Here is an 11,524-nt window from a genome sequence, read left to right as displayed (position 1 = left end):
TCCCAAGGAGTTTTCCCTTCCGATTCTGCCTTCCACTCCTGCCAGAAGGGTGCTTGGGTGCGGGCTGGTATAGTTAGCCGCACCTCGTACCATGGCTGTCCCTCCAAGTACTCTTCATTCCAATGATAAAGGGGTGGTTCATGGTACCCCGCAAAGTGCAAAACTCTCCACAGTAGTGTAGGCATTCCGAAAACCATCAGGAAATTCTCACATCCAGTTGGTGCTGCCATCTATACCATCAACATGTACAACTTTGTGTGAGATAAGGCCATAATGGATAAGAGTTACATAACCGAGTAAGAAATTTATAGGGGAAGAAACAATGTAATTATTTGAATGATAATTATCATGATGCATGCTCGTTCCGTACGTCCTCACAAACTTAGGAAAAATTATTTCTAATGACATATACAGTGGCATACATATGTTCTCTCATATATAGCGTAACTAGTCGAGCTACACATTTTGTTGTTAGTGTACCTACATAAGAGTTTTATTTCAGCCCAAACCCATAATTAAATATGCAGAATGTAAATCTAAATACTTCCATATATGTATACCCATACATATACTTCCATATCAAAGCTACCCGATAACAGTTTATACCCATAATTAAATACGCGCCATATACACATGCAAGCACGCATACATAGCCGTACCAAAACTAACTCTCCCTGATCGCATGCTCACATCTTGCGGTCATGCCACTCATCAACTTACCTTGGCGTAGAGGCATTTGATCCATACATTACCATTCAAATGAATGGCATCCATACAATAGCACGCCGTATGGACGACGAAAGTATAAACCCCCATGTTAGTACTTAAATAGCCACCTAATAGTCCTTAATTTGGGCATAAGGAAAGTGATCACTGGCACACATTAGATTTCAAATACCTATTTATATAGCTATCAGTTGCTAGAAAAGGTTTTAGAAAACAAAAACTTTTGTTTTAAATACACATGTGACAATTAACGTTGAATCTTGCTCTGATGCCAGCTGTCGTAGAACCGACTAATTTATAAGAGTACAAGTACAATGGCACCCAAGCCAAGCGATCGCACTGTCATACTTGAACCCATATAAACCCGGTAGTCCGTCGAGTACCACGACGGGCCTCGATAAATGATTTACAACAACCAAGATCGTACATGATTCAACATACATGTCACATATTACATAAAGTTCACAGATACATTTCTATCATCAGAGTATGAAACAAAGTTATTACAAACCAAGTTTAATGGATAAAAGCAGAAGCAAATTAAGTTTGAAAGTAAAGTTTCCAACATAGTTTAATATAGTGCCAATATACGATCACAGTCCACAAAAGCATGTAGAAGGATTAATAAAGAAGCCTGCCAAAGGCTTACTCCTCAACCACAGTGGGATAGAAGCAACTCTTGCAATAACCATGATACAAAGTGCCATCTGAACAATGGGAAATAAACCCTGAGTACGAGAAGGTACTCAGCTAGACTTACCCATCATAAACCAGAAATAAAATGACTCTAAGGATCATGCAAGGCTGTATAAGTGGATGTAGCTTGACAACATTTTGCATAAAAGGCGATTAACTAAATTATACAATTATAATTCTGTTATCAAGTTACTTATGACTATCCATCTCTAAATTAGCAACTATCCTATGCTAAACATGTGGTATATCATTTTAATAGCATACAATAGTAACCATAGCAGGTATTGTAATCCCTGTTCATGCGAACCATCATGTTCCATAACATAGTTACTACAATGCTAGAGCTAGCCATGTTTCTCACTATCCGGGAGAGACGGCGATTCGAATCGATTTCAACCAGCTGGGAATTTATTCCTAACACAAACCCAGGTAGACCAGATCATTAGTCGCCTTAGGTCACCTTTGGTACAACTCAGGTACACATTTCATGGGTTCGTACCGCACCGCACAATCGGAGACACCAAATGCCAGGACGTTCAGGCCTAGCCTACCCTTGGGCTCAGTCTGGCTCCCCGCAAGGAGCGCACAATAGAATAGGGCCTAGCCTGAGTTGAGCTACTTGGCTTCGTGGTCAGAACGAGTTATCCGGCCAGCTAAGCAATAGGCATGCATTCTATCTTGTCAGAAGTTCCAACAACGGTACGGTCCTTGATCGGCATAGACGGAATCACATGAGTCAACTTACACATAGACTCTGCCCAGCCTTGATTTTCTTTTACCCCATGGTTCTGTTCTACGATAGCAAATATAGCCAACCGTGCTTCGGTATCCACCTATATCTCGCAGGTGACAGGAAATCACCCGACTTCTACTGGTCTAAGCATGGCTAAGCACATATTCGATCCTGGACCTACATAGGGTTAAAGGTGTATATATTTGGACAAGGAATTTATATGCATCAAGTGGTTCCATTCAACTCTTATAACCTAATGCATCAATCATAAGGACTTGAGTAATATTTTGTAAAATACTAGGAGACTTAGAATGCTCTGGGGCTTGCCTTTTAGGAAGGAAGTGGGGTGGTGATCAGGGCACTCTAGAAGCTCTTCTGGGTTCTGCTCCTCTTCTTCAGGAGCTGCAGCTTAAGGAATCTTCTGCTGGTCCCCTTCCTCTCCTTCGTTAAACTCAAGCAATGTTATCTCCTCTGTCGATCCTAGATGCATGAGTATGGCATAAGATATTGCGAATGCACACATGCTGACAAGTATAATATGATGACACATGATGAATGCATTCTTGTATGTATTCTTAACATCATGGTGCTAAAGTAATAACAAGTGCATCATGTTCTACTGAGTATGTGCATATCTCTTCTTGATTATTTAATTAACTACTTCAACAATGCATCTACTATATCACAAAACAGCAGCTACTCATTTTACTCATAACTGAAGTTCTACTTATACAAATGTTGTGATCTTGGACTTTCAAGAAAGCTTATAAAATTATCTACAACTTTCCTTTAATACTCTCACTATGATTCAAGAGTTAAATTGGGCAAACAAATCATTCAATCAAATCTATCAAGAAAGTAAACCTTTCGGACAGCAAACTTGTAACAGCTAGAACTCAAAAACCCTAAGTCCTATGGCTGTGAAAATTTAACACAAGGTAGATTAGTAGGTTATCTACAACTTTGTTATTAATAAGTTTTACAGTAGGGACCATTATCCATATGAAATCATCCACACAATCAAAACTATACATGCAGTCCTGTATTTGAATGATAAAGCGATAATTAGTTATTTGTATACAACCAATGGCTTCTAAACTTTACCATTGACATCAACAGTTACTATGCATCATAAGAACCATAGAAAACATCATGCTTAATCACAATCTAATTATTTCAATGCCTTTCTTATTTTAATTAAATAATTAAGGGAAAATAATAAACATATACTAAATTTGCATCATAAATTCTCAAAAATTTATAGTACCTTACGAATGCTACGAATAGACTACTGTAAAAGTTTCATGCCATTTTACCAAGTAAAACCTTCTATGCAAAAATGACAAGGTAGAAAGGCTTAAAATAGCATAAATAGAAAACCCTAGTGAAAAGTGTCAAGCAACAGATTTTATATTTTTCTTAGCATCCATATGGTACTAGGACAACTTTCAACAAATTTCATGAATATTGGATTCATAATTAATTTATAAAACTTCATACAAGGATCACCCAATTATAAAAGGAAAATCTATAACTACAAATCCATACATGCACTGATCCTCAAATTTTTACCAGAGCTTATACTTGTCAAGAACAGCTCACCACATAAATTTCATAATTTTTGGGGCATAGGAACTCTAGATATAAAATAAACAACTTTACATACATTTAAAAACACATTTCAAGTTTCATTTTAAATCCTCCAAAAACTCTACTACACATGCTAATATCATATTTTTCATAAATATTACACTTCTTAAGGAACACTACAAAATTTGGTTCACAATTTTTGAATCTACACAGCTCAACTTATCTATTTTCAAAGATGTACATAAAACAGGAAATGAATGCACTAGCTTTCAACACTACAGTCACTGTCAACGAGGGCCCACTGGTAAGTCGGCCCACCAGTCAGTGAGACAAAACAGAGCAGGCGGCGCTGCTCGACGCTGGTTTGCCATGGCTTATCACTGGTGAGCTTTCCGGTGAGGCCAAGGGCACCAACATGATCTACTACTCAAACCGTGTCAGATGGTCTAGGTGGTGGTCGTGCAGGTGTGGCGGAGCGGGCTCGTCGCCGGCCATGGCGGCACGGCGGCGCGGCTCTGCGATGTGCCGGCCGTCTCCGGCCACGGCGAAACCAGGTGAAGTGCGCAATAGCAACATGGTGACCTAGTGACGCTATTTCAACTACACAAGCCTAATGAAAAGCTCTGACGAAGCATGGCCACAGCGCGGTGGCGTAGAGGTCAGAACGCGGTGGCGCGGGTCATCATGTTCCGTGCCGACGAGACCACCAACGGAGGTAACGTCTTAACACAAGCTAATACCTATCCTAACCAAGCTCTAATGCCAACAATCGGAAGAAAGGCGCATGCGAGCCAAGCAGTGGCAAGCTTGCCATGGAGGCGGCCATGGCAGCCGAGGTTCCGGCGAGAGGGAAAAAAAGGCAATATGCCCTCACCAAAGCGCAATTGATACAGCCAACACACCGAGGCGGTGGAGGCAGTGTTTTCCTAAACGCTAAACGGTAAACAGTCGGTCACCTACCGTTTAGCCATTATTCGGGCAAAACATCCCATTAAACGGGCTAAACAACCAATTAAACGGGGTAAACGGGTGATTAAACAGAAATGGCGCACCACCATGTAGCTTTTACACGGTGTTTAAACAGACTAAACGACCGTTTAGGTGAACAGTGGGTAGAGGTGGATGTGGCGCAGCTACGGTCGAGATGGAGATGGTGGTGGTGCGGTGCAGCACACGCGAGGCGATGATAGAGGCGAGGCGGTGCTCGGCGGCTGCTGTGGTGCTTTGGCCGACGAAGGAGGAGGCCAGAAAACCAAAATGGAGAACGTGGGGCAGTGCAGGCGAGCGTTGGGGCTGATAAGGTGCGCTCGGGCCCGACACAGCCACGCTGGGCAGGATGCCAGTGATGTGTGGCCATCCTCATGTCCACATGGCGTGCATGCTCTGTGACGGTCAGCCACCGAAGGCGTGGATTCAGTTCATCCAGTCACCGCAATGCTAAGCCTAACAGCGTGGTTTGCAGCGAAGAAATCTCCAAATCCATGGACTGTTAGCAAAAATTTCCTAAACCAATGTTAGAGCCCAAAGTACCAGCTCCAATTCTTGTTTAGAATTCAAGCCCTAAATCTTAACCAATCTCAAGTTATGTCATCCCAAAGTCGGGCTGTCAGCACTGTCAGGGTTAAAAACTTAGAAAAAATTACTAAGTGCTGAAAACAAGGATTTGATGATTCTTGTGAGCCTAATTCCAGCATGTTAGGAGCTAAACCAATCAATAACCCAAAAATAAAAGTTGTTCCTCTTGCCAAATACTACAACTTTGCTTTAGTGACCACCTACATGCAAAGTCTCTAGCATATGATTCAAACTTGGTCAAACCCTTCACATTTAAATGATGGTATACACTCAACTATGGCTTAGTGACCAAATTACCCCTAACCATGAATACCAAAGTTGTTCATCATGATCTTCTAAACATGTTTAAGCTATTTGTAAGGTCACACACTCATTTCATGCATTGGTCACACATAGGGCTATCCAGGTCAACACATATAACATCACTTAAGTACTTGATCATGAAAAGTGGTCTTCATGAACAATGTTCCATTTGTTAACCTAAGTGTAGCTAATATGTTTTTTTGTGACTCACATCAACCATTTATATGTACTCACTCATGATCATATGCATATAAACAAGAAACATAAAATAACAAGCATGTTTCATATGTTTCAAATGTAAAAGCTTAAATATGAATGCTTGAAGCTCATGCTCATGCTATGCAAGTCAATTTATGCAAGGCTAACACCTAGGGTGTTACACTTGACTCATCCTACACCACCTCTAGGCACTAGGCGATGCCATCTATATGACCCTTACACTCCAGGCACCAGCGCTCTGGGTCACAAGGGTAAGGGCAAGAGTAGGAGGCAGTGAGGGATGTGGTAGCTGTTAGTATGAACTATTATGGATTTTGTATTTACTTTTCTATAACTATTTGTGATTGTATGGACATTGTGGACTATTTGGACTTTGCATGACATATTATGTTGGTTGTGATATTCGTTGTGGTTGCATTATGCTCCTTGGATGATTAAATGTTTAGAATATATATTGATGTCTCTGTTTGTAACTGTGGATGCTCCTAAAACAAGGCAAACTCTTGCAAATTTTTCCTGTGAAACATTAATCATACTACACTTCTACAAAGGCATAAATGTAGTACACAGATTAACTATAAATTTATTAGAACATGTATAATCCAAACATATCATACATACACTTTGTAGATGAATCTAGGGTTACCAAGCAACAGTGAACGAATCTATGCTTTTTAGACAATAAACATAGACTTTTCAGATATAAGGACAGCATCGAATTATCACATCACTGATATAGTACTGGCATGCAAGGAAGCACAACTCCACTCTATCTCCACCATCCATCTTATGACTATTTTATCTAAGGGCTGAGGTGAAGAGGCACACAGATCGCTGACATGGCACATTGAGAGGCCTCCATTCCTCCTCTCAACCTATAAATAACCACTCACTCCCTCTCATTCACACACACAACAAGGAAGAAGAACACTCCTCAGCATTTGCTTTCGTTGCAGTACCAATGTCTGGAGGGTCGTCTAGAGGAAGAGGAAAGGGGAAGGGAACTACCTGGGGGTGGGAGGGTCCTCTTGGTCCCGATTTCTTTGAGGAAGCTCTTTATGAGAGGTTCCTAGTTGAGAGCAAAAGTGATTTTACCAAAGAGGCACCACTGAGAGGATACGATAAAAGAAAAGAAGAGTGGCCAAAATGCATGCATGGTGAGGACTGCCTAGTGTAGATGTTCACCGAGGGAATAGATAGAGGTCATCGTTTCTTCAAATGCCTGTGAGCATGGGTAATTGCTATTACTATTTGTTTCTTTAATATGTTTGTCTTGTATATAACTTACACGACATACTTATTGTAGTCTTCCTTGGCTGAAGAAAACTATAGGTTTAGTAGGTGGGTCGATTCTCGACGTATTTATCCACATGCGGAGTACATCTACTACCTACAGGACCATATCTTCGATCTAGAATGGAAAGTTAGCAGCGGTTACAAGGACGACGGATAGGACGACAACAACAATGGTGCTGATTCATAGGAGGCACTCTACAATGATCTATATTGCACCTACCCTAACCACAAGAACAAGGGGCCTCCCCCGTCGCCCCCGCCACCACCACCAACAACAACGGGAGGCTACTATGGAGAAGGTGCAACACAATTTGCTATGTGGCCACACTACTAGGATGACTTTATCTTTTTCACATGTACCCAGGTTTAATTACCTAAGGCATGTTATGTTTAATTACCTAAGGCATGGTTTAATTACCTAAGGCATGTTAGGTTTAGTCAAAGGAAACTCTGTACCTAGGTTCGGTACATGTAGTCACATGCCATTTGATGTGTTTCGTGTGTTGATTTATATAATGTCGTATGTCGTTAGGTTTTTTTTGCAGCACGTGTTCACATTTCAATACGTCCGTATCATTAAGCGGAATATTAAGACCATAGATAATAAAAACAATCACATAATGAAAAGTTCAATACTATGCCACATTACACAACATATTAATACTACAACTACGTGCCGATAGTAGACATAGGGGCAAATGCACTTCCAAATCCTCAGTCTGAAATGTACTGAGTAAGCAACTCATCATCCGAATACCAGTCCTCTACTATAACCCTGTTGCTGTGGCTAGGCTCAACTACGTTGCTCTGACCTACCTGTCGCTTGTAGTAAGCAGCCTCCGCTTCATCTGCGACTGCTGCGGCCTGAGTGAAGAACGCATCATCATCCTCCCCCGCCTATAAGCCCGCCTCTGCTAGAGCGATGAGCTCACTCAGTCTGTTAGTGTCGTCCTTAGCCTCCTGCGCCTGCATGCCCGCCTCTGCTAGAGCGATAAGCTCACTAAGTCTGCCAGTGTCATCCTCAGCCTCCTATGCATACATGCCCGCCTCTGCTAGAGCAATGAGCTTACTCAATCTAGCAGTGTCATCCTCATCCTTGTCTCCCTCATCAGACAACACAATCGGTGATTGAACGGTGCGACCAGCTCGCTATCTATGGTCATCTAACTTCTTCTCCTCATACCTTGCATGAGCCACCTCTATGGCATGTTCCTCGCTACAACCAATCCCTTCATGTATAAAATGCAATCAGTTAGCAACGTGATTATATTACATTTAAAACCAGGCAACGAAAAAAGGTTTTCTAGCACTCACTGGCACATAATGTAGCAACATGCTCGTTCAAGACCTGCATTTATACTCTTATCTCCTCCCTTGCCTCATACCTTGCCCTCTCCTCCTCTGACGTCATCCGCCTCTCCAATCCCCATTTGTTAAGTCCAATATCAATCGGGTTACAAATACCGTGTTGTTTAGCAAACTCACACATCTTTTCTTTGTGATGTTTAACGAATAGGTTGACGTAGTCAGGTCCATATCCCCTCTTCCATGCAATTAGTTGCCTCTTCTTCAGTTCATCCAAAAACTTAGCTTGACCATCATAACATTCCCAACTGCATTTCCTAGTGCTCTGTTCAAAAGTAATATTATATCATATATGTCTTAGCAAAACAAACAAAATATGATTTCATGTTTACCAGAAAAATAACGAACCTCATCATACTCAATCATATGGCCGCAATAATGGCCTATTCCAAGCTCCGAAGGGACTAGGCCATAGTTGGATTTTACAGCACATTCACACATGACAGGAGGTGCTTTATAGATTACCCTTTCTTTCTTCTTTTCCTTAACCCTCCGCGGTTCTTCCGGCCATTGGTTCTTAGGACCATACAACCACTCCTTGAAATGACACTTCGCCATTGAAAACACCTAAATAATGAGACATTAGTACATGAACACACATAGCTTAAGATTTCAACACACACACTTTGCACTTACTTCATGCTTGTTTGGACACACAAACTCCAATGTATTCTCAGGGTTTATCACAGCTTAATCTCCGCAATCGCACAGAGGAGGTTCCTCGAGTCGTCTAACTGTGGCTAGATGCTTCTCCTTAGCCATCATTGGTGGAGGGTTAGGGGGTGGAACCCACCGCTTGAAGTGCTCACGTGGATGTCTCCCTCTAAACCAATCGTCGAAAAAGAGGTACCTAGGATCAAACTTGTCTGCACCATCGATCCACTGAAAGAAAAAACACCTATCATGGTCCTACATAACGAGATTCCAACAAAATATTAGTAGCATACTTACACAAATAAAGAAAAAGGATAGTGCAAATAATTTCTTACATTAAATCGAGTACATGTGTAGAAGCAACGCACCGCTGTGTCCGGATATTTCGATTGAAAAACATGTGCCGGGAAACCATAGTCACAGTTAGGGATAGGAAGGTCAGGAGGGACGAGGACATCGCGTCGGGGTATAATTCTCGAGGACGACCCCATTTTCATCAAAACTCCTCATGAAACATTTCTTGCATCTAATAAAACAGATGTAATTTAACAAACATAAATCAAAACATCACAAATAAATATCAATGAGAATCATAACTATAATACAACCAATTTCATTCTAAGAACCGAAAGCAGTTAACATTAAACCCTAAACCTAGGGTTTCTCATTTGATCCACAACAATGAACCCATAACATAACTACATGCACCTAGGTTTGCTAGCTTTTTCCACGCCTTGGAATCAACCTACGGTTGTATAATACATATATTGAGGGATACAATAAAACCCTAAGTGATGACGATTCTTAGGTTTAAAAATCCGACTAATATATATCGAATTGATGCGAAAAAATGAGGGGAGCGATGATACCTTGCTCTCGAAGATCTACAGATCAAATAAGGTTTTCAAGATCTAATATGACGATTCGACAGCTAGGGTGAAGTGGGAAAAGAAAAACCCGAGAGGGAGGAGAAAGAAGAGGAAGAACGCTCGGGCAAGAAGGTTGGGCCGGGATTAAATGCAGGGAGCTCGGCGCTAGTCACTCTGGCGCCGAGCCCCCTGGTAGATCATCGACCGTGCCCAGGAGCTCGGCGTCAGAGACGCTGGCATCTAGCTTGGCATCAGCATCAATGACGCCGAACTAAGGGTCTATTTCCTGAATTCTTTCCGTCAAGGATCTATTTATGAGAAACTTTCAAATAAAAAAAAGAGCCAAATTGTAAAAAAATTAGAGTCACGGTACTAACGCAATTGAATGAACTAAAACGGAAACAGTCAACATATTACGAATCAGTGGCATTTTCGTAATTATCACCATCTTCCTCCTTGAGCTGCTCGTACAGAACATGGATATAGATGATTGAACCATCTGTTGTGGGGATGGATGGTGGCTGGACGGTGGGCCTGGCCGGCGGCCGGCCGAGGTGGGCACCACGCGGCCGCGCGGTAGGGCTCCTAGCCCGAGGCACGAGGCCGAGCACGGCCTGCATAGGGCAGTGCCGAGCGGCACAGACGGCGACCTGCTCTGCTCTCTGCGTGAGGTGGTGCGAGCGCGGGGCCGTGGCCCAGGCGGCAGTTAGATGCGCGGGAGAGGTGGCCGAGGCACGTGCACGCTCCAGGCCGGGGCGCTGCACAGTAGTCCGGCCGGAAACAGTGGAGCTCGAAGAACGTTCATGGAGTTCGCCGGATTACCACGTCGGAAATGAGAGGAGAAACGGAAAAAGGTCATATGGTGACGGATTCAAGAAAGGAAGGGCACAAAGAACTAGAGAACGACGAGAGCTACCTTGTGGTGGTGGTGGTTTTTACCGGAACATGAGGGTTTGACCGGAAATACTCGACAGAGAGTTTGTCGAAAACCTAACTTATCCAAACTTTGGCGCCAGATGTAGCACGTTAGGAGTGGCGACTCGGAAAAATGATTTTAGATCTGAAATCAGCGCATCGAGCACAACACCGTCATATATATATATATATATATATATATATATATATATATATATATATATATATATATATATATATATATATATAGTGATAGGGTTTAAGGTCGGTGAAAAAACGAGATATATTATTATTTCGAATTTAATTAATTTTATGAATAAAATAATTTTAGAAAAGTCTAGAATTGATATTTAGGCCGCGAAAAATACTCTAAAGGCTCCAAAAATTTGGAAGAAACTCTCTGAGACATGTTCAAACATGAGGAATCCAAATAAAGTATTTGGAGCTTATAAAAAGATATTTTGGAGCATCTAAAAATTATACTATGATCCTAGAAAAGTAGGAAAGAATTCTAGAAAAAGCTGGAAAAATTCCAGAGAGGTTTTGATAGATCGGTTTATGGATGATGAACTCAAAAGGAGTG

General features: G+C 41.7%; 1 long non-coding RNA gene across 1 annotated transcript; it reads right to left on the bottom strand.

Annotated features, from left to right (window-relative positions):
- Nucleotides 1–8,632: 8,632 nt before the first annotated feature.
- Nucleotides 8,633–9,385, bottom strand: LOC136496881 (uncharacterized). The gene is made up of 3 exons (XR_010769151.1): nt 9,140–9,385; nt 8,852–9,070; nt 8,633–8,768 (listed from the first exon to the last, which is right to left on the bottom strand). It is a non-coding gene; the product is annotated as an uncharacterized lncRNA (long non-coding RNA).
- Nucleotides 9,386–11,524: the final 2,139 nt, after the last annotated feature.

The sequence above is a fragment of the Miscanthus floridulus genome, chromosome 12 (assembly GCF_019320115.1).
Source record: "Miscanthus floridulus cultivar M001 chromosome 12, ASM1932011v1, whole genome shotgun sequence".
Lineage (NCBI taxonomy): Eukaryota > Viridiplantae > Streptophyta > Magnoliopsida > Poales > Poaceae > Miscanthus > Miscanthus floridulus.
This window is presented reverse-complemented; position numbering and strand designations above follow the sequence as displayed.